Source organism: Salmo salar, chromosome ssa17 (assembly GCF_905237065.1).
Source record: "Salmo salar chromosome ssa17, Ssal_v3.1, whole genome shotgun sequence".
Taxonomy (NCBI): Eukaryota; Metazoa; Chordata; class Actinopteri; order Salmoniformes; family Salmonidae; genus Salmo; species Salmo salar.
This window is the reverse complement of record NC_059458.1, coordinates 25319146-25342626: the sequence shown is the minus strand read 5'-3', so window position 1 is coordinate 25342626 and position 23481 is coordinate 25319146. Positions and strand designations below refer to the sequence as shown.

The following is a 23481-nucleotide window of genomic DNA, read 5'->3' as shown; positions in this document are numbered from 1 at the left end:
TGACAGCTGGGGACTGACACAATGGAAGCCTCGAATATGCCTTTACCTCACCACACACGTAGTTTGTGTCAGTCCAGACACACTTACAGACACTGAAACATTGACACCACTGCTACTCAGGAGAAGGCCAGAGGAAAAGCCTTCCCACCCACACACCCACCGCAGCACTGCTCACTGATTGAAAACACAGACCCGCACGGAGCCAAGGACACATTGAAAGGAGTCTGAGATGTAGTCCCGTGGTTGCCGTGGTCGGACAGAAAACAGTCCCACAGGAGAGCATGCCTCAGTGAAGGTCCAAGCATAGAACAGTATACTTCTGGAATAGAATGCTGGGTTTTAAAGGGGAAAAAACATGCTGTGAAATTCAGTGATTCTTTGAAAAATACAGTTTTATTATTTTCAGAGTTGACTTGCAAATGATCATCGAATCTTGACATTGTTTTGAATACTGCTATGCTCCTATCAGACCACCATTTTGATTCCCCACATGCAAATCAAATGCCTTGTCCTAAGGTACCAGAGCAGGTGACATGGTCACCCGGACTCTATTGTCATCCAGAATAGACCACCTGAGTCAAATAAAAACTACAATGCATTTTACTCTATCACCTTGTGTCACATATTGTTTAAGTTGTGGGTGACGTGGGTACCAGTGTCTTCAGTAAAACTAAGTTCCTGACTACATGTAGGGATCAGCTTTCCAAAGCTGTCCTGATGAAGGTAGATTCCATAGAATGACATATTGAACTATATGATGTGTATGGTAGATGCTATTCGGGTCTTACTGGCCAGTCGCTTTCAACTTGGGAACTGTCTATACTTCATGTTCCCTTGTCAAGGTTTTCACTCTCTTCATAAAACCACAACCAATCCCAAACTGACTAACCTACCCCTGGGCACTTGAAACAAGTTAACCCCCCCTCTCTCTTCTCTCTCCTTCCTCTCTCTCTCCTTCCTCTCTCTCTCTATCTCCACGGGGACAGTCCCAGACTCCTAAGGGATCAGTTCCCTGACAGGACCATCTGGCCAAGTGTGTGTGTGCGTGTGCGTGTGTGTGCGTGTGCGTGTGCGTGTGTGTGTGTGTGTGTGCGTGTGCGTGTGTGTGTGTGTGTGTGTCATTAGGGGTAGGTTAAATTTAGCAGCGAGGCTGATATCTGCATGCCAGGTCCTATCTGTCCCTTTACCCCCTCCCTCCCTCTCTCTCTCCTTCCCTCCCTCCCCAGTCATTTCTCTCCACTGCACCACACTGTCCTTCTATCCAGTCCTCTATCACAGCAGCGTCTCATTCCCCCTCTTTCTGTCTCTCTCCCTCCCAGGCACGCTCCTCTCTCCGTCAGCATCGGCGGGAGAGTGATTCACCCCCCTCCTCCTCCCCCATCGCTCTAACTGGATTGTACAGACAGAGGCAAGCTGAGGACACAGGAGAGGAGAAAAAGGGCTCGATCAGGGAAGGAAGACGTGGAAACACTACACACTGGATAACATTTCCTCTCTGCTGGCAGGAGGCTACAGAGCAACACAGTGACACTGCAGCACTAGCAGAAAGCAGCAGTCTGGACTACAGCTTTGACTCACCGCTCTCTGAGGTAAGACTGGTTGTCAACTACACGCTGCAGCTAAACCCAGAGAGGGAGGTCAAACTACAGGGACGTATCTCTCTGTACCCATGACAACCCTCTTTGTCTACAGTATTTCATTCAGTTTATCATGTGCATTCTGCAGTGTATGGAGACAGGCTGGTGTTGAGTGGGTGTTGCTATGACGGTGTTGTGGCTCATCAGACAGGGCAGGTAGACTGCATGAAGGGAACATGTAGTGACCACATAGACCACTCTGCTCACTGTTGTATTCTCAGTGAGGTCTGCTGAGGGAGTTGGTTTACAGATCCACTATCAATCCTATTGACTCCTGTTGATTTGACATCTTTGCATCATTATTGATGTTTTGGGTGCATATCTGCATGAGTATTGATGTTATGTTTGTGTATCTGGATAGAATATTGTACTGAAAAAAAGGTGCTGTCTAGAACCGAAAGGGTTCTTTGGCTGTCCCCATAGCATATCCCTTTGAAGAACCCTTTTGGTTCCAGGTGGCTCAGTTGGTAGAGCATGGTGTTTGCAACGCCAGGGTTGTGGGTTCGATTCCCACGGGGGACCAGTACGGGGGGAAAAATGTATGAAATGTATGCATTCACTACTGTAAGTCGCTCTGGATAATAGCGTCTGCTAAATGACTAAAATGTCAAATGTAAATGTAGGTGTAACCCTTTTGGGTTGCATCTAGAACCCTTTCCACAGATGGTTCTACATGGAACCCAAAAGGGTTCTACCTGGAACCAAAAATGGTTATCCTATGGGGACAGCCGGAAAACCCTTTTGGAACCCTTTTTTCTAAGAGTGTAGATCAGTTTCCAGTTAAACATAATCCCATGTGATTGACTGCAGCTAATATGAACATATCTATCGATTGTCAACTGAGAAGTGCAGGAAGTAGTTACCACCTAGTCCACTGGGCAGTAGTGACGTTAAGTTCTGATTACCTTCTAGTCAATTTCCTTACCACACATCAAAGACAAAGATCAACAAAGAGGGCCTATGGATGTTCTACATTGAAGTGGTACAGTGATAGCAGCAGGGTATTTCCAAAGGGCAGCGGGTCCAGGCTCAGGGCCCTGTGCGTCTCAGATCACCAGGGGGCTGTGGGGGATATGGAGGGGCCGAGCCAGATCGGGTTATCAGGCCTTCACCCAGCAGGTCCGTTTTGAAAGTGCCGTCCCAGAGCAAGGAGAGGGAGGCGGATGCCTGGCCGTCAACAATATATTTTAGCAGCGATCAGATTCTTCTGGCTGTGGATCAGACTGGCGCAAACATGGCGCCCAAAACAAGCCCCTCTGTGTTTGGTCGTCATTTCTCAAGCTAGAGCAGATCATTCCCACGTTTAGAGTAGCTCATTTAGTGGGTACAGAACAGTCAATATGTGACCCAAGAGGAGTCGGTCGTTCAGGGTTCCTAACCTAAAGACCATTAGAACTCCTTCAACATTGTTTACATTTATGTTATCAATTCCCGGGAGGCTCCAGGGTTTGGCATGGCAACCCTACAGTGGTAAAGCACATTGGATGTTTGTGTAACATGGAAAGGACCACATCATCTTCGGTGACAGTACAGACATTTGAGGTTGATCCCTCTTGCTTTAAGTGTGAACATTAACAGTCACCAAGGCATTCGGTGTCAACACCTACCTTTCTCCTTGTGGACATACTTTCTATAGTTCAGAACTTTACGTCAATCCCTATAGCGTTAAGACTGAACATTAGAGGTCATCAATCCATGCATAAAACAGGAATGGTTGGTGTCTGTCTTCCCTCATCTAGAACCTGCCGAAGCTCCATGCTCTTCTCTAGACATGACCCTGATAAGCCTAACACTAAACCTAAACCCAACACTAATCTATGCTGTAAGCAAATATTTGTCCTGACAGAAGGACACCCAGCAATGCTCCATATGAACTTTTAAAAGCCTTGAGACCCAACAGAGTGGTTTGTGAATCCAAGCAACAGGCTAACACATACAACCAGGCCTGACCTGAAATACTTTAAGAAATGAGGAGATGGGAAACGTCATTGGATTCATATTAACGACCATTGTGTATCTTGCCCGTATGTTGTCAATGGGCCGTGCATTCTGGGTACAATCCCACAAGTAGTGCCCTCCTTCAAGGAGTCAGTGGGAGTCAATTGTGCGCCAGCTCCAAAATCCAACATTAGCATGAATTACGTGAACAAGAAACACAACATTATAAATCTTTTCTGAGATGTGAGATAATTAACTTGTTCTCTGTAATATCATATAGCTTTGAAATCGTGACATTTTGTACTTTTGAGGACAATAGGCAGGTTTCTCGGCACATACCATTCATACCATTTTATTATTACGTGTTTTACTTTTCTATTATTTCTCTATTTTCTTTCTTTCTGCGTTGTTGGGAAGGGCCCGCAAACATTTCACTGTTAGTCCACACCTGTTGTTCACAAAGCATGTAATGAATGCAATTTGATTTGATTCAATTTTGATTTGACTTTTAGTAGGGATTGCTTGACGATTAGCTTAGCAACCGCATGACAACATGAACGTGATTGGTTAACAGTCTGCTGAGTGGGGCAGCATAGTACTTTCCTCTATTCATTGGCCAATGAGTTTCCCATCTCCTCATTTCTTAAAGTATTTCTGGCATGGCGTGGCCTGTCTGTGGTGCCTGCCTCCTCTGGCGTTGTAATCTGACTGTATGCCTGGGATGTGGTGAGACAGCTAGGGCCTAGGGACGGTCTGAGGGTGTGTGGATGTGGTGAGACAGCTAGGGCCTAGGGAGGGTCTGAGGGTGTGTGGATGTGGTGAGACAGCTAGGGCCTAGGGAGGGTCTGAGGGTGTGTGGATGTGGTGAGACAGCTAGGGCCTAGGGAGGATCTGAGGGTGTGTGTATGACAGTGGCTGGTAAAACTTTAAATCAAAGGTCGGGCTCATAGTAATGGAACAGTATCAAACCGTCATTACTATGAGCTGCCCTCCCCTCACCAGCCTCCACTGGTGTATGCCCAGGTTACATGTGAAGTCCCAGTAGGAGTGTACAGTATGTGTGGGGTGAACAAGGGAGACAGGGGGGTGAGGAGAGAGGGATCAAGGAACAGCTGAATCAGCAGAGCCCAGGGATTTGGGCTTATAAATTCCATTGGGCCATTTGTGCAGAGTGATGGATTGGATGGGATACTGATGCAGTGTTGAGCCCATGGTTACCGTAGAGATTTTTACCTTGGTTTGGCACCGGCATGCTCTGCCGTCTGGTTCCTTCAGTGTGATTGACAGTTTGGGGGAAGTAGGGCAGTAATCAGTACATCAGACTGACAAGCATTAGTCACACCTCCTGCTGTCTAGCGCTAGAGAGGAAATGGGTTAGTTAAGTGTTTCCCTTCAGAGTTGTGTGTGTTTGTGCGTCCGTGCAGGTATCAAATGAATACATGAACAGGTACAGCTGATGCTGCTGTACGGCCAGATATGAAGCCATGTCTGCAGGCAGTGAGATCGTCACAAGTTACTGCCACCATCATTCTGTCTCATTAACATGTGTATGTGAGGCCGTGGCCCCTAATACCAAGCATGGCTGTAGACTCCTCCCGTCTTCCCCTCAGCCAAATCCCTTCACTAAGGGTTTAAGGGGGGCTGGCCGGAGTGTTTGCCAGGCTTCATTAACACTTCATCTGTCTGCTCATGACAGTAGTTGGATTCTGCAGTAACACTTCTTTGGCCCCAATTGCAGATGAACTGAAACCACACAGGGAGTTTCTTCAGAAAGTAGACACAGGTGTTGACTGCATTAAAACTGACATCCCCAACAAGCTGCCCCTCCTACTGCTGTGGACATTGATACTGTGCATGCAGGCTTTTGTTCCAGCACAACCACAACCACACCTACAGTACCAGTAAAAAGTTTGGATACACCTACTCATTCAAGGGTTTTTCTTTATTTTGACTATTTTCTACATGATTCCATGTGTCATTTCATCATTTTGATGTCTTCACTATTATTCTACAATGTAGAAAATAGTAAAAAATAAAGAAAAATCCTTGAATGAGTAGGTGTGTCCAAACTTTTGACTGGTACTGTAATTCAACAAATCCAATAGCACCAATCCCTGGACTCACTGAACCCAGTGTGTTAGTGCTGGACCAGGTCTTGTGGTTTGTCCATCATGTGGTCTGAGGGAGGCCATGGAGGGGGCTGGTCAGAGAGACAGGGGCTAGAGAGGGGCCGGGTTTGAAATGGGGGCTGGTCAGAGAGACAGGGGCTAGAGAGGGGCCGGGTTTTAGATGGGGGCTGGTCAGAGAGACAGGGTGCTAGAGAGGGGCCGGGTTTGAAATGGGGGCTGGTCAGAGAGACAGGGGCTAGAGAGGGCCGGGTTTGAAATGGGGGATGGTCAGAGAGACAGGGGCTAGAGAGGGGCCGGGTTTGAAATGGGGGCTGGTCAGAGAGACAGGGGCTAGAGAGGGGCCGGGTTTTAGATGGGGGCTGGTCAGAGAGACAGGGGCTAGAGAGGGGCCGGGGTTGAAATGGGGGCTGGTCAGAGAGACAGTGGCTAGAGAGGGGGCTGAGATGGGGATGGTCAGAGAGACAGTGGCTAGAGAGGGGGGTTGAGATGGGGGATGGTCAGAGAGACAGTGGCTAGAGAGGGGGGTTGAGATGGGGGGCTGGTCAGCGAGACAGGGGCTAGAGAGGGGGTTGAGATGGGGGATGGTCAGAGAGACAGTGGCTAGAGAGGGGGTTGAGATGGGGGATGATCAGAGAGACAGTGGCTAGAGAGGGGGTTGAGATGGGGGATGATGAGAGAGACAGTGGCTAGAGAGGGGGTTGAGATGGGGGATGGTCAGAGAGACAGTGGCTAGAGAGGGGGTTGAGATGGGGGCTGGTCAGAGAGACAGTGGCTAGAGAGGGGGTTGAGATGGGGGCTGGTCAGAGAGACAGTGGCTAGAGAGGGGGTTGAGATGGGGGATGGTCAGAGAGACAGTGGCTAGAGAGGGGGTTGAGATGGGGGCTGGTCAGAGAGACAGTGACTAGAGAGGGGGTTGAGATGGGGGATGGTCAGAGAGACAGTGGCTAGAGAGGGGGTTGAGATGGGGGATGGTCAGAGAGACAGTGGCTAGAGAGGGGGTTGAGATGGGGGATGGTCAGAGAGACAGTGGCTAGAGAGGGGGTTGAGATGGGGGATGGTCAGAGAGACAGTGGCTAGAGAGGGGGGCTGAGATGGGGATGGTCAGAGAGACAGTGGCTAGAGAGGGGGTTGAGATGGGGGATGGTCAGAGAGACAGTGGCTAGAGAGGGGGTTGAGATGGGGGATGGTCAGAGAGACAGTGGCTAGAGAGGGGGTTGAGATGGGGGATGGTCAGAGAGACAGTGACTAGAGAGGGGGTTGAGATGGGGGCTGGTCAGAGAGACAGTGGCTAGAGAGGGGGTTGAGATGGGGGATGGTCAGAGAGACAGTGGCTAGAGAGGGGGTTGAGATGGGGGCTGGTCAGAGAGACAGTGGCTAGAGAGGGGGTTGAGATGGGGGCTGTAGCGGGGGTTGACCAGTGCCAGTGGGACCTGAGCCAAGCACATGTAGCTAGCTCCCCAAAGAGCAGCGAGGTTGCTTCCTTTTTAGACCAGGTATCCTGTTTCCTCACAGAATGCCACTGGTGTAGTCTCTGGGAAAAGAGCTCTATATATATATATATATATATCTGAAGAGAAATTCTAATGTTGTTCACCCCCACATCTCCTTCTCCTCCTTCTGCCTGCCAGCCACAATGTTGTGCCTTGCTGCACATTGCAGTTAAATATCAGCATGTTTACTCTTAAATAATCCTCTATTTGTCATTTAAAATCACAGCATAGCTTCACGCTGCACTGCAGTCGTTGTATCTGTTGGTTGAAGGAGAATTCAGAGCTGTAGGGACTTCTCTCTCCCCAGTTAGAGAATATGTAGGGAGGCAGAGAAGTGAGTTGTTTACTAGTCCCTCTTGAGACCTTCTGGCCTAGCTACCAGAGTGACCATGAGCTCTGTCAAAACAAGCCTGCACTGCAGTATTTACACAGTTGAATATACCTTTTTCCCTACAATCAAGTCAAATCACACAATGATCTTTGGGTACTGCATTGTAGAAACAGCTGATAGAATCATCTCACAGATAGGTAGAAATAGGTACACTCTTAGAAAAAAGGGTGCTATCTAGAACATAAAAGGGTACTTCGGCTGTCCCCATAGGGGAACCCTTTGAAGAACTATTTTTGGTTCCAGGTAAAACCCTATGTGGTTCCATGTAGAACCTTCTGTGGAAAGGGTTCTACATGGAACCGCATAGGGTTTTACCTGGAACCAAAAAGGGTTCTTCTAAGGGGTACAGCTTTCAGGATGAGACAGGTGTATGTAGTGGTAGTGATATGGCGTAAGTAAACAAATATACACATGAAATGGTTGGTCTGATTGTATCCTGCTCAGACTCCTAAAGCCACAGAGCAGGCAGGGAGCATTGGCCACTCGCTGTGTCTATACACAGTACATTAGGCCTGGAGTGATGGATGAGCGTCCGTGCTACATTAGACACTCAGCAGCAGATGAAAAGGCCTCATTTTAATGTCTGAATGTGCCGTGCCTGTGGAATCCTATAGCTGGGGTGTTACAGGGTGAATCCCCAGCTTTTAAACTTGTCAGAGGAGGCTGGACCTGCTCAGCCTGAGGTCCAGACTAAGCCTGGTGTGAGACATATTGCTGGTGAGCTAGTGAATTAAGAAGGGATTAGGTTTTAGGCTGATTGGATGAACCATTTCTTGATTGAACATATACAGTGCATTCGGAAACTATTCAGACCCCTTCACTTTTTCCACATTTTATTACATTACAGCCTTATTCTAAAATTGATGAAATTGTTTTTTCCCCCTTCATCAATCTACACACAATACCCCATAATGACAAAGCAAAAATTGATTTTTAGACATTTTTTGCTAATTTATCAAAAATAAAAACACAGAAATACGTTATTTACATAAGTATTCAGACCCTTTGCTATGAGGTTCAAAACTAAGCTCAGGTGCATCCTGTTTCCATTGATCATCCTTGAGATGTTTCTACAACTTGGATTGGAGTCCACCTGGGGTAAATTCAATTGATTTGACATGGTTTGGAAAGGCACACACCTGTCTATATAAGGTCCCACAGTTGACAGTGTCAGTTGTCAGAGCAAAAACCAAGACATGAAATCGAAGGATTGGATAAGACGGCACAAGTACTGGGTTCCTTGCTAAATGCGAGCTAGTGAAAGAATAAAAGGTCATTGAGTTCCAATTGGTTAAAAACGGCCCCACTGGTTGCAGTGACCCTTGTTGTTGTCCCGTCTATGACATCACGTCGCTAGGGACGGTCATACTAAAAATGACAGAGAGCTTATCCACCTTGTGCCACTCTGGAATTCATCAAACGTCAGGAGCAATTATCAGGCTATTTTCTCCCCCTAGAACATGTTCCCCTCAACCGTTCCCTTCTTATTTAAGGCTACTGATTGACTGAGGCATGTTACACACACACAGCACTGGATATGAGCTCTGGCCTCCAGGACACAGCATGGTGCAGTGTCAGGCTGGCATGGGGCCCAGAGCTGAGCTACCCATGAGGTGTGAGCAGGGTACAGTACACCGTCTGTCTGCCATATAGTCCAGTTAGACCTTATAACAGGCCAGGCTTAAGCTATGGTCCAATCTCTCTTACACTGCAGCTTTTCTCCACATCGTCTTTCACTCAGGATACCAGTAAAGGAAGTAGGGCGCAGTGGTGTGGAGCATTCAGATAGAAATATATTTAGTAGAACAGACATGGCTCTATTACATGTAGAGTAAGGAATCTTGTCAGCTCTTTTTTATGACATGTCTATATGAATGTGACCCAAATGACCTGCTAGGTGGTTTTGGTAGTTAGGCAGCTGTTTTGTTTATTTGGATCCTCATTAGCCTTTGCAGAAGCAGCATCTACTCTTCCTGGGGTCCACAGCTATATCGATACCACAACAGATCACTTAGATCTACAGCCATGCTTCGCTAGCTAATCATTGCCAGGAATAATCAACCTGGGCCAGGTTTCCCAAAAGTGTTGGCATTTAGTCTTACGAGCGTTTTAACGATGCATCTTTCCTACAACGGCTGAAGATGTAAAATAGGTTTCCCAAAACACCACGCAGAGAGAACGTTCACTAAGTGCGTCATTGAGGCATGGGTCGATACTGATAGGATCGAAAGGCAGCGCTGCTCTCGGATCAGCTTTCTCTATTCAAATCTTACCTTAACATTCTAATTATTCCACAGTACTGACGACGGATCAGCTCCTAGAAAGATATTATCACCTATGGCTGAAAATATTAGGCAGCTTATTATAATGCACTAAATCAAGATTTGGCGCATCATTGCGCACATGTTGTTACACAACATGAAATATATTGAGACAAATTACAGACAGTAGCATACAAGTATCAAAATAGAACTAAATTGATTGAACATTAAATGTATTGCAATATGATTTACATAGGCCTATAGCCTACCGTAGGCAACTTAGTATTTGTAGTCAACTTCGTTGTGAAGTTGTCATCAGTCACAGAGAGACAGATAAAACATGGGATTCTATGTTTAGCGGAGATCTTCTGTGTATAAAGTGACTTGGGAGGGCAAAAAAAAGCATCTAACGACGCACTGTTCACCGGACGTGCTACCTGTCCCAGACCTGCTGTTTTCAACTCTCTAGAGACAGCAGGAGCAGTAGAGATACTCTGAATGATCGGCTATGAAAAGCCAACTGACATTTACTCCTGAGGTGCTGACCTGTTGCACCCTCGACATCCACTGTGATTATTATTATTTAACCCTGCTGGTCACCTATGAACATTTGAACATCTTGGCCATGTTCTGTTATAATCTCCACCCGGCACAGCCAGAAGAGGACTGGCCACCCCTCATAGCCTGGTTCCTCTCTAGGTTTCTTCCTAGGTTCTGACCTTTCTAGGGAGTTTTTCCTAGCCACAGTGCTTCTACACCTGCATTGCTTGCTGTTTGTGGTTTTAGGCTGGGTTTCTGTACAGCACTTTGAGATATCAACTGATGTAAGAAGGGCTTTATAAATAAATTTGATTTGATTTGACTTAGCTGTTCTACGAGTGGTCTGAGGCGGTCGTTAGATTAAGAGCGTTTTCAAGTGCAACGCTAATAACGATGTTTTTGGGAAACAGCTCTGAGATTTAACGATGCTCCTACAATGTTTTTGGGAAACAACTCAGAGATTTAACGATGCTCCTACGATGTTTTTGGGAAACAGCTCGGAGATTTAACGATGCTCCTACTATGTTTTTGGGAAACAGCTCGGAGATTTAACGATGCTCCTACTATGCTTTTGGGAAACAACTCGGAGATTTAACGATGCTCCTACGATGTTTTTGGGAAACAGCTCGGAGATTTAACGATGCTCCTACTATGCTTTTGGGAAACCGGGCCCTGGTGTTTTCCATCTTAGATTTGTTAACGTAAAGGTTCAAATCTCCAAACAGGAGACACGAGCCAGTGTTAGTCAATACATTACGATCAATACAAGTGAGTGATTTTAAATAGCCGATCAATTCCCTCTTTCCCAGCGAGTCACTCAATGAGGAGATGTTTAATGCTTAACTAATCACCATCAAGGGGGAAGAGTGACATCAATTGTGACCTTGACAGCTGGTCAATGGCCTAATTGGTTACCTCAGCCTGCTGCGCTAGCAAATAACAATATGTGTTATTCTTAGTAAGGAGTTGAAAGCTTATTGAACTGATATTGTAGCTGTCCAAATTCTTAGATACATGAGATTTCAGTCTGACAGACAGACAGACAGACAGACAGACAGACAACTACCATTGAGGGTCTGTTGCCGTGAGCAACAGTGAGCTAAACTGGTTATAAATCACCTATGGATGTTTTCACTGTGTGGCTAACCATTTAGTTTGATTAAAAACACCACATGGATTAAACAGAAAAGATTACAATCACAGTGTCAGGCTGGTATATGTACGTGTATGTACATGTATTTACGTATATGTAAATTACAGATACCGAAATACATGTTTAAACCTGATATGTACATATTTTAATATATGTACAAAAATATATGGACATATTACAAAATTGGCCATTTTCATATACTTCTACATAGAGGTTTATACACTGAGTATACAAAACATTAATAACACCTGGTTTTTCCATGACCAGGCGAATCCAAGTGAAAGCTATGATCGGTTATTGATGTCACTTGTTAAATCCACTTCAATCAGTGCAAAACGCAACTTTGGAAACCTAATGCTAAGGTACCAGAGGTCAATGAGACTCGACATTATCATCGGGGTAGAAAAGATTGTGAGGTGTGAGTGTGTATTTTACACATACATTTTACAAATAATGTACATATATTTTATTTATTTATATATTTGATAAATACATTTTCCCAATATATTTAAATATATTAGGTATATATATTTAACCCCCCTCCCCCGTAGTGGGGCGGATCGAGTGACCCTAATTATAGCAGGCAGCGGGCCGTTGGGCAGGCGTGGATTACAGAGAGATCATCCCGCCTCAAGTCTGGGCACATAAACACACCTTTATTTAACTAGGCAAGTCAGTTAAAGAGCAAATTCTTACTTACAATGATGGCCTACCAAAAGGCAAAAGGCCTACTGCAGGGACGGAGGCTGGGATAAAAAATAAAATAAAATAAAAAAATATATATATATATATATATATATATATATATAGGACAAAATATATATATATATAGGACAAAACACACATCACGACAAGAGAGACAACACTACATAAAGAGAGACCTAAGACAACAACATAACAAGGCAGCAACACAACATGACAACAACACAGTAGCAACACATGGTAGCAGCACAAAATATGGTACAAACATTATTGGCACAGACAACAGCACAAAGGGCAAGAAGGTAGAAACAACAATACATCACGCAAAGCAGCAAGCACAGAGGCTTAATAACAGCAACACGAGCACTGCAACAGCTAGCCCCACTCCAACAGCCATCACAGGCTAGGCTTGACCCACTCCAACAGCCATAGAGCATATATGCGTGAAGGCTAGGCTAGCCCCACTCCAACAGCTAGCAGGGCCGAATTAGCACCATGGCTAATAGCCATAGCCGCGTCTTGCTCAACAGACTATAAACTGTGGGACATGTTAAGGACGAAGCATAGAGATGGTTCACAGTTCTGTGGAGCCATTTCTCTTTTTTGGGGGCTTTCATGACTCCTACTCAGCAGAATGAATCCATTGGTATTTTATAATCCCATGTGGGTATTTTGTATAGGCCTGGTGTTTACTGAGAAGGAAGTGACCTTTGCAATATAGCCTAGTTGGCCTCTTCACATATGAGCCTTTCAATTGTGAGGATTGCCTGATAACATAACTGGTCTACTTTCCTAGCATCAATGTGTTCTGTATTTTTTTTTTACCAGGTATGTTGACTGAGAACACATTCTCATTTACAGCAATGACCTGGGGAATAGTTACAGGAGGCAGGATGAATGAGCCAATTGGAAGCTGGGGATGATTAGATAGTCATGATGGTCAGATTGGGAATTTAGCCAGGACACCAGGGTTACCACCCCTACTCTTACAATAAGTGCCATGGGATCTTTAGTGACCACAGAGAGACAGGACACCCATTTAACATCCCATCTGAAAGACGGCACCCTACACAGGGCAATGTCTCCAATCACTGCCCTGGGGTACGAGGATATTTTTTTAGACCAGAGGAAAGTGTGCCTCCTACTGGCCCTCCAACACCACTTCCAGCAGCATCTGGTCTCCCATCCAGGGACCAACTAGGACCAACCCTGCTTAGCTTCAGAGGCATGCCAGCAATGGGATGGATGCAGGGTGTATGGTATGGAGGTCTAGCTGAATTTCCACCATTACTTCTCTCCTCTTCCATACTGGAGCTCCACTTCTTGTTTTACATGTTTCCTTCCCCTTTCCCCAGTAGGGGGCATAAAGCTCCAAGCTGAAGTCTGAAAAATGGAACTTGAAGTTTTTTACATTAAGTGGACTAATTGGATCATAGTATGCTTAACTTATTCTAGTATTCTTAGATTCTTAGAAAGGGCCTGGTATTCTTAGAACAGTGGTTGGCACACAGTGCCATTACATTCATTGTCCCATATCGTACGATGCCGGAAGCACCAAAATACTGAGGATATATATATAGAAAGGCTATCATTGTAAGATTGAACGTGGGCGGAGAGAGGCATAACATGCTTTTATGGGAGAAATAGACCAGAGAAACGGACATGGGACTCTTTCAAGGGGAGACAACAGACAAGACTATGAAGGGTTACAAGGCGGTGTCATTCCTCTCCAATAGATGAACGGTCAGAAAGAGTCAACCAGAAACAGTGAGAGATTAGAAAACCCTACAAAGAGGGATTTTCAACCTCCGCAAACGGATAGTTGTGTGTACTTCAGTTGGCGTGACGATGAGAAGGAATCAACTGACTTGTTGTGAGGTCACTCGGGGTCATAAGGTCGTAGTGGTAGGTATCTTTTTATTTCGTTTTTTTTTTTTTTTTTTAACTGCACTGTCGGTTAGGGGCTCATAAGTAAGCATTTCACTGTAAGGTCTGTTGTATTCGGCACATGTGACTAATAAAATTTGACTTGATTTGATCTCTCAGACAGGGCAGGGTGAGTCAGGCCTAGACATGGACAGTTACAGGATGTGGTGAAAGGAGGAATCACCATTAAGAGGGATCTAGGCTGTATCAGACACACTGACAACCTGATGACCAGCCTAATGGACCCTATTACCCATTTCTGCGTTCTTGTCAGTCCTTTGTCAGAGACACTGATCTAAGGTCAGCTTTACATTTCTTTCCTTTATCGTGAAGGTAAGAATTCGGGAAAAGTCACTAATCCTAAATCAGTGTTTACAGGTGCCTTCTGCACAGAACTGCCAGAGAGGATGGGCTCTTTGGGAGGAGGGTCATGAGGCCTGTATAGTGCCTTTAAGAATGATGTTATCTTACTCAGTGCTGCTGTGGCGCTTGTGTGCAGGATAAAGGACAACGTCCCAAAAGTTACAAATTGCTGCCCTCTGCAGGTTATCCTGTAAAAAGCATCACCAGAATGTAGAGCTTTAGGCCAATGCATTTTTTTTAAACGTTTCAGCAATATAGCAGACGCTCTTATCAAGAGCAACTTACTGTAGTGGGGCATTTTTGTACTGGTCCCCCGTGGGAGTCAAACCCACAACCCTAAAGTTGCAAACGCCATCCTCTACCCACTGTTCCACAGGGGACCCTATGGAGTGAGCACTCTTCTTCCTGCATGGGAAAACAGTATAGAGGACGCTACAACTCAAGTTTATGCTGTAGGCTGCCCTACTGTATGTCAGACATTTGAGAGTAACATTTACCATAGCGATTTATGATAGGCGATCATTACCATTGCTGGCTCAACATAGCCTAGTGACATCTCTATAGCTATATGAGATGGTGCCAACAGACATGGCAGCTCTGCTTCTAGCTCCTAAGAAACTTTGCAGTATTGTAAAACAAATGTTGTGTTATCTCTTACATTATTAGCCCAGAAAGTTTTTTTGTGTTAGATTTCTAATTCCATTATTTTACAGTGCATTCACAAAGTATTCAGACCCCTTGACTTTTTTAAACATTTTGTTACTTTATAACCGTATTCTAAAATTGATTATATAATTTATTTTTCCTTTATCAATCTACACACAATACCCCATAATCACAAAGCGAAAACAGGTTTTTAGATTTTTTTGCAAATTTATAACAAAAAACATAACTACCTTATTTACATAAGTATTCAGACCCTTTGCTGTGAGACTCGAAACTGAGCTCAGGTTCATCCTGTTTCCATTGAGCATCCTTGAGATGTTTCTACAACTTGATTGGAGTCCACCTGTGGTAAAGTCAATTAATTGGACATGATTTGGAAAGGTACACACCTGTCTATATAAAGGTCCAACAGTTGACAGTGCATATCAGAGTAAAAACCAAGCCATGAGGTCGAAGGAATTGTCCGTAGAGCTCCGAGACAGGATTGTGTTGAGGCACAGATCTGGGGAAGGCTACCAAAACATTTCTGCAGCATTGAAGGTCCCCAAGAACACAGTGGCCTTAAATGGAAGACGTTTGGAACCACCAAGACTCTTCCTAGAGCTGGCCGCCTGGCCAAACTGAGAAATCGGGGGAGAAGGGCCTTGGTCAGGGTGACCAAGAACCCGATGGTCACTCTGACAGAGCTCTAGAGTTCCTCTGTGGAGATGGGAGAATCTTCCAGAAGGACAACCATCTCTGCAGCACTCCACCAATCAGGCCTTTATGGTAGAGTGGCCAGACAGAAGCCACTCCTCAGTAAAAGGCACATAACAGTCCACTTGGAGTTTGCCAGAAAGTACATAAAGACTCTCAGACCATGAGAAACAAGATTCTCTGGTCTGATGAAACCAAGATTGGTATTTCTGTATTTTATTAGGATCCCCAATAGCTGTTTCAAAAGCAGCACCTACTCTTCCTGGGGTCCACACAAAACATGAAACATGACATAATACAGAACATTAATAGACAACAGCTCAAGGACAGAACTACACACAAACTATCTAGGTCAAATAGGGGAGAGGCGTTGTGTCGTGAGGTGTTGCTTTATCTGTTTTTTTAGCCAGGTTTGCTGTTTATTTGAGCAATATGAGATGGAACAGAGTTCCATGCAATAAGGGCTCTATATAATACTGTACACTTTCTTTTGTTCTGGATTTGGGGACTGTGAAAATACCCCTGGTGCCATGTCTGGTGGGGTAAGTGTGTGTCTCAGAGCTGTGTATAAGTTGACTATGCAAACAATTTGGGATTCTCAACACATTAATGTTTCTTATTAAAAGAAGAAGTGATGCAGTGTCTCTAGCCAAGAGTGACTAGCATACATAGTATTTATATCAGCCCTCTAATTACAATGAAGAGCAAGACGTGATGCTTTGTTCTGGGCCAGAGGCAGCTTAATTAGGTCTTTCCTTGCAGCACTCGACCACACAACTGGACAATAATCAAGATAAGACAAAACTAGAGGCTGCAGAACTTACTTTTTGGAGTGTGGCGTCAAAAAAGCTGATAATTTCCTTATTACAAACCTCTCCCCATTTTTACAACCATTGAATCCATATGTTTTGACCATGACAGTTTACAATCTAAGGTAACACCAAGTAATTTAGTCTCCTCAATTTGTTTAACAGCCACACAATTCATTACCAGGTTCAGTTGTGGGAATGATTAGTACCAAATACAATGCTTTTAGTTTTAGAGATGTTCAGGACCGATTTATTACTGGCCACCCATTCCAAAACAGACTGCAACTCTTTGTTAAGGGTTTCAGTGACTTCATTAGCTGTGGTTGCTGATGCGTATATGGTTGAATCATCAGCATACATGGACACACATGCTTTGTTTAATGTCAGTGGCAGGTCATTGGTAAAAATATAAAAGAGTAGAGGGCCTAGAGAGCTGCCCTGCAGTACACCACACTTTACATGTTTGACATTAGAGAAGCTTCCATTAAAGAAAACACTTTGAGTTCTGTTAGATAGATTGCCATATCGTGGATTCTGAGCTGAGGTTGAAAAGCCATGACACATATGTTTTTTCAACAACAGGTTATGGTCAATAATATCAAAGGCTGCACTGAAATCTAACAGTACAGCTCCCACAATCTTCTAATTATCAATTTCTTTCAACCAATCATCATTTGTGTCAGTGCAGTACATGTTGAGTGCCCTTCTCTATAAGCATGCTGAAAGTCTGTTGTTAATTTGGTTACGGAGAAATAGCATTGTATTTGGTCAAACACAATCTTCTCCAACAGTTTGCTAAGAGCTCTAGGCTCAGATTAAAGATATGACAGATAGGAGTGGCTATAGAGTCAGCTACCATCCTCAGTAGCTTTCCATATAAGTTTTCATTGCCAGGAGGTTTGTCATTATTGATCGATAACAATCATTTTTCCACCTCTCCCACACTAACTTTACAAAATTCTAACTTGCAATGCTTTTCTTTCATTATTAGTTTTTTTATACATGAGTACAATGGCTCACAGTTGGTTGTTGGCATTTCCTGCCTAAGTCTGCCCACTTTGCCAATTGTGATGAATAAGCCATCTGATTCAATGAAAGATGGAGTTGAATTTGTGTTTCTGCCCATAATGTCATTTAAAGTACTCACGTTTTTTTTCCATCATTCTTTATATCATTGATCTTGGCTTCTTTTTGTGGAGTTTAGTCACATAATTATTCAATTTGAAGCAAGTCAGCCAGTCAGATGTGCAGCCAGACTTATTAGCCACTACTTTTTCCCCATCCCTTTCAACCATACATTTTTTCAATTCCTCATCAATCCATGGAGCCTTAACAGTTCTAACAGTTAGTTTCTTAACAGGTGCATGTTTATCAATACTTGGAAGAAGCAATTTCATAAATTCATCAAATGCAGCGTCTGGATGCTCCTTATTAATCACATCAGACCAACAAATATTTTTAACATCATCCACATAAGAGTCACAGCAAAATATTTTGTATAATCTCTTATATACCATTTTAGGCCCAGCTTTTGGAACTTTGGCTTTCCTGGATATAGCCACTATATTGTGATTACTGTATCCAATGTGTACAGTAATCAACATATTAATAAACATGTGATTGATACATGTGGATAATCTTGGTACTGTAGTGTTTGTAAACACTCTGGTAGGTTGATTAATAACAAGAACCAGATTACAGGCACTGGTTACAGTGAGAAGCATCCTCTTGAGCAGACAGCTTGATGAAAACTAGTCAATATTCAGGTCCCCAAGAAAGTAGACCTCCCTGTTTACATCCCATACACTATCAAACATTTCACACATATTATTTAGATACTGACTGTTAGCACTTGGTGGTCTATAGCAGCTTCCCACAAGAATGGCCTTTCGGTGAGGCAGATGAACCTGTAGCCATATTACTTCAACAGTATTTAACATTAAATTGTCTCTAAGCTTTACAGGAATGTGGTTCTGAATATAGACCGCAACACCACCTCCGTTGGCATTTCTGTCTTTTTGGTAGATGTTATAACCATGTATTGCTACCACTGTATCAAAGGTATTATCAAAGTCAGTTTTAGAGATAGTCAGAATATGAATGTCATCTGTTACAAGCAAGCCTATAGCAACACCCCAAAAGAAAAGGCTTTAGATGTGCCAAGTGAACCTGCAACCACAACACTTCAATAACACTCTACACAAGATCTTCTCTAAGCAATACAGGGATATGACTCTGAATATATACAGCAACACCTCCCCATAAGCATATCTGTCTCTTCTATACAATGATGGAAAAAAGTATTTGATCCCCTGCTGATTTTGTACATTTGCCCACTGACAAAGAAATGATCAGTCTATAATTTTAATGGTAGGTTTATTTGAACAGTGAGAGACAGAATAACAACAAAAGAATCCAGAAAAACTCATGTCAAAAATGTTAGAAATGTATTTGCATTTTAATGAGGGAAATAAGTATTTGACCACCTCTCAATCAGAAAGATTTCTGGCTCCCAGGTGTCTTTTAGACAGGTAACGAGCTGAGATTAGGAGCACACTCTTAAAGGGAGTGCTCCTAACCGCAGCTTGTTACCTGTAAAAAAGACACCGGTCCACAGAAGCAATCAATCAATCAGATTCCAGAGGACAACTGGGTGAAAGTGTTGTGGTCAGATGAGACCAAAATTGAGCTCTTTGGCATCAACTCAACTCGCCATGTTTGGAGGAGGAGGAATGCTGCCTATGACCCCAAGAAAACCATCCCCACCGTCAAACATGGAGGTGGAAACATTATGCTTTGGGGGTGTTTTTCTGCTAAGGGGACAGGACAACTTCACCGCATCAAAGGGACGATGGACGGGGCCATGTACCGTCAAATCTTGGGTGAGAACCTCCTTCCCTCAGCCAGGGCATTGAAAATGGGTCGTGGATGGGTATTCCAACATGACAATGACCCACAACACACGGCCAAGGCAACAAAGGAGTGGCTCAAGAAGAAGCACATTAAGGTCCTGGAGTGGCCTAGCCAGTCTCCAGACCTTAATCCCATAGAGAATCTGTGGAGGGAGCTGAAGGTTCGAGTTGCCAAACGTCAGCCTCGAAACCTTAATGACTTGGAGAAGATCTGCAAAGAGGAGTGGGACAAAATCCCTCCTGAGATGTGTGCAAACCTGGTGGCCAACTACAAGAAACGTCTGACCTCTGTGATTGCCAACAAGGGTTTTGCCACCAAGTACTAAGTCATGTTTTGCAGAGGGGTTAAATACTTATTTCCCTCATTAAAATGCAAATCAATTAATAACATTTTTGACATGCATTTTTCTGGATTCTTTTGTTGTTATTCTGTCTCTCACTGTTCAAATAAACCTACCATTAAAATTATAGACTGATCATTTCTTTGTCAGTGGGCAAATGTACAAAATCAGCAGGGGATCAAATACTTTTTTCCCTCACTGTAGATGTTATATCCTTGTATTGCTACTGCTGTATCATCAAATTAATTATCTAAGTGAGTATCAGAAATGGCTAATATATTAATGTTATCTGATGTTAGCAAATTTTTGATTTCATGAACCTTATTTCTAAGGCTACATATATTCATATGGGCTATTTTCATCTCTTTCCTGGGTAGCTTATCAGAGATAGACATTATATGGAAAAAAGCAAACAAAGCAAGAGAAAAAAAAGATACATTCAGCAGTCCATTAATCAATTGGTGTGTGTGTGTGTGTGTGCTGCAGTGTTGAAGCTACAAACCCATAGGCTTGAACTCTTTGGCCTGAATGCCAAGGTTAACCTTCCAACAGGACATTGACCCTAAGCACACACAAGACAATGCAGGAGTGGCTTTGGGACTATGTCCTTGAGTGGCCAGAACCCGGATTTGAACCCGATCGAACATCTCTTGAGAGACCTGAAAATAGCTGTGCAGCGATGCTCCTCGTCCAACCTAACAGAGTTTGAGAAGATCTGCAGAGAAGAATGGGAGAAACTCCCCAAATACAGGTGTGCCAAGCTTGTAGCGTCTTACCCAAGAAGACTCGAGGCTGTAATCGCTGCCAAAGGTGCTTCAACAAAGAACTGAGTAAAAGGTCTGAATACTTATGTAATAGTTTTTTATTTGGAATAAATTTGCAAAAGAAATCTAAAAAACAGTTTTTACTTTATCATTATGGGGTATTGTGTGTAGATTGATTAGGAAAAAAAAACATTTAAATCTTTCAAATAAGGCTGTAACGTAACAAAATGTGGTAAAAGTCGCACTATTCTTTTAGATCTGTGTGTATTGTTGGTAATTGTTAGATATTACTGCACTGCTGGAGCTAGGAACACAAGCATTTCGCTACACCTGTAATAACATTTTCTAAAAATGTGTATGTGACCAATAAAATTACATTTGATAGCATAGAACATGTCCCAGGTGAGGTTTCATGTACAGGGCAGCAACAAGTGCAGTGTAAGTGTGGGGTCTTGACCATACTATCTATGGAGGAAGGAATGGAGAGTACCAGGCTGGCTGCACCAGTAAAGTTCATCATGATGTGTCTTCTGCCCCGGGACGGGGGGCCCATGTGGTGATAGAACATCCCAGATATTCACACCCAACCCGGTGAGTCTTGTCTGCGACCGCCAACCGCTGTGTTGATATGCCAGTGCTCCGGGCCGGTGGAAGTGGATATTTCCCTGAGAATGCACCACGCTTTCATAGCCTGCTGGTCCCAGATAATACTGTATGTGCTTCAGCCAAATATTGTAATATAGCCTGGTCCCATATCTATCCCAGACATATACAGTGTGCTTCAGCCAAGTCCTCTGCCCTGACTACTGTTGTCATGTTTGGCATCATCATGAACGAACATAACAGAGAGGATCTATACAGATCTGGGACCAGGCTCTTTGTACCGTATTCCGTATGAAGAGACCCAACATTAATAGCCATGACCTGAAAACATACTGTGTCTGTCTCCCCATCTCTCTACAAAAACATATCCAAGGAAAATCCAGGAACATCTGTCTGTGTCAGTACTCCTGAGGGTTTGGCAGCTTCCTCCCTGGGCTCTGGTGTCAGCTGCCTACAGAGTGTGAAACCAGGGGGAGGTGGGTGTCACTAACTGACACCTCTCATCATAATTACCTGCATAAATTAAAAGGTACAGTGTGTTGCTAAAGATGATATTGCGGTTTGTCCCCATTGCCAACTAATGAAACAAGAGAGTCATTATCAAATATACTGTATGGAAGAGCACACGCACAGAGATAGACAGAGACAGATTCATGAATACCAAAGCTCAAAAGTACAGTACAAGGCAATAAGTTTATACTTTATAGACTGAAAATTACAGAGCAGAACAGTACATAAACAAACAGACAAACATACCAACAAACATACAGACAGACACACACACACACATCAACCCATATACCAACCCTAGGTGCTTTTGCATTCCTGGTCGGTCATAAAAGTGGGATTGGAGTTTGGCATCTGGCCCAGACCATGAGATCATGTGATATAATCCCCATGGCAACCACTACACCTCAACATAAGCAGACAGACTGACACACACACGCACGCATGGATGTCTTCCCAGACAGACCCCTCAAGCCAAACCTGGCAGGACCTCTGTGTAGAGACAGGATCTGTCTTTCCTCTCCTCCCAGGGGGACGTAGCCCTTTGTCCCTCTGTCAACAGCTTGTGTCATGCTACTTGAGCGAGGCCTGAGACTCTAAACAGATTCCTCTATTTGTTTTGGCCGCTGCGTGGGAGTTCGACGAGGAGGAGGAGGTTTGGATGTTTGCATCCAGCACAGGGTTGTGTTGTATTTTCATGTGTCTTGTAATTCATCATCAAGTTTCACCCCTCGTCCTCTCTCTTTCTGGGGACCCTTGGGACTGTGTTGCACTCATGCACGTGTCATGTCATATGTCACTGTGTGTCTACTCTGTACTCTGGGGCTCATGAAGTTGGGGTCATTCTTGGTATGAGTTGTAGCCATGCTGGCTTGAAGGTTATGTTTTAATTCAATGAGCTATTCTGTAGGTGTGGTGACAGAAATTAGAATGTAGTGACACAATATACTTAAAGTTAAAGTCCACTCCTGCAAATGAAAACATTTCAAAGTCAACACTTGGTTATCTCTAGATAACTAAAGTTGATTCGATTGCATCACTTGGAGCACTGCAAAGCACTGCTTAGTATTTACACTCCCTGCTATAGGCCCACACGACAGCAACGGAAATATAGGTCTACAACAACGTCATATATAGAGGCGTTTTAGAATGGCATACTTTATGGCCGTACTAAAACATCCTGTTCACCTGACCCGCTCCTGAACATCTCTCTGGTCAGTTTGGAGGAATTACAGCCATGTGTCCCCAGCAATTGATTTATCTCAGAGTTGTGGAATTCCCAAATGAGTTCTCTGTTGTAGCAGGAAACTCAGGGAACGGTTTTATTGCCCGGCGCCCCATCCACCTCAGAGTCTAAACTGTGATCGCTGCCCGTAACCAAGGAGATCCCCCTGCTGTTTGTAAACAATTCATTTTCTAGGGGCTGGCGCTGGATGGAAAAGCCTGTAGGCCTTTCCAACTTTCAGTTCACAGTATTTGGAGAGAAAAGTAGCCCTTATTCGCTACTAACACGCTAATAACCACACATGCATAAACACTTACTGATATTAACACTAACTTTAACATAATAACAAGTGTAGACAGTAGGCATGTTGGAATTCAGGATGGGAATATCCTGATGATTAAGAAACTCCATAGGCACAGCTATAAACA

General features: G+C 43.9%; 1 protein-coding gene across 1 annotated transcript in view; it reads left to right on the top strand.

The window, feature by feature from the left end:
* Positions 1–1242: 1242 nt before the first annotated feature.
* The window catches only part of LOC106575645 (filamin A-interacting protein 1-like), a 79443-nt gene continuing 57204 nt past the window's right edge, over positions 1243–23481 (top strand). Inside the window, exon 1 of the mRNA XM_014152260.2 lies at positions 1243–1589. The gene's annotated coding sequence lies outside the window, so the exon portion shown is untranslated. The remainder of the gene's footprint in view (positions 1590–23481) is intronic.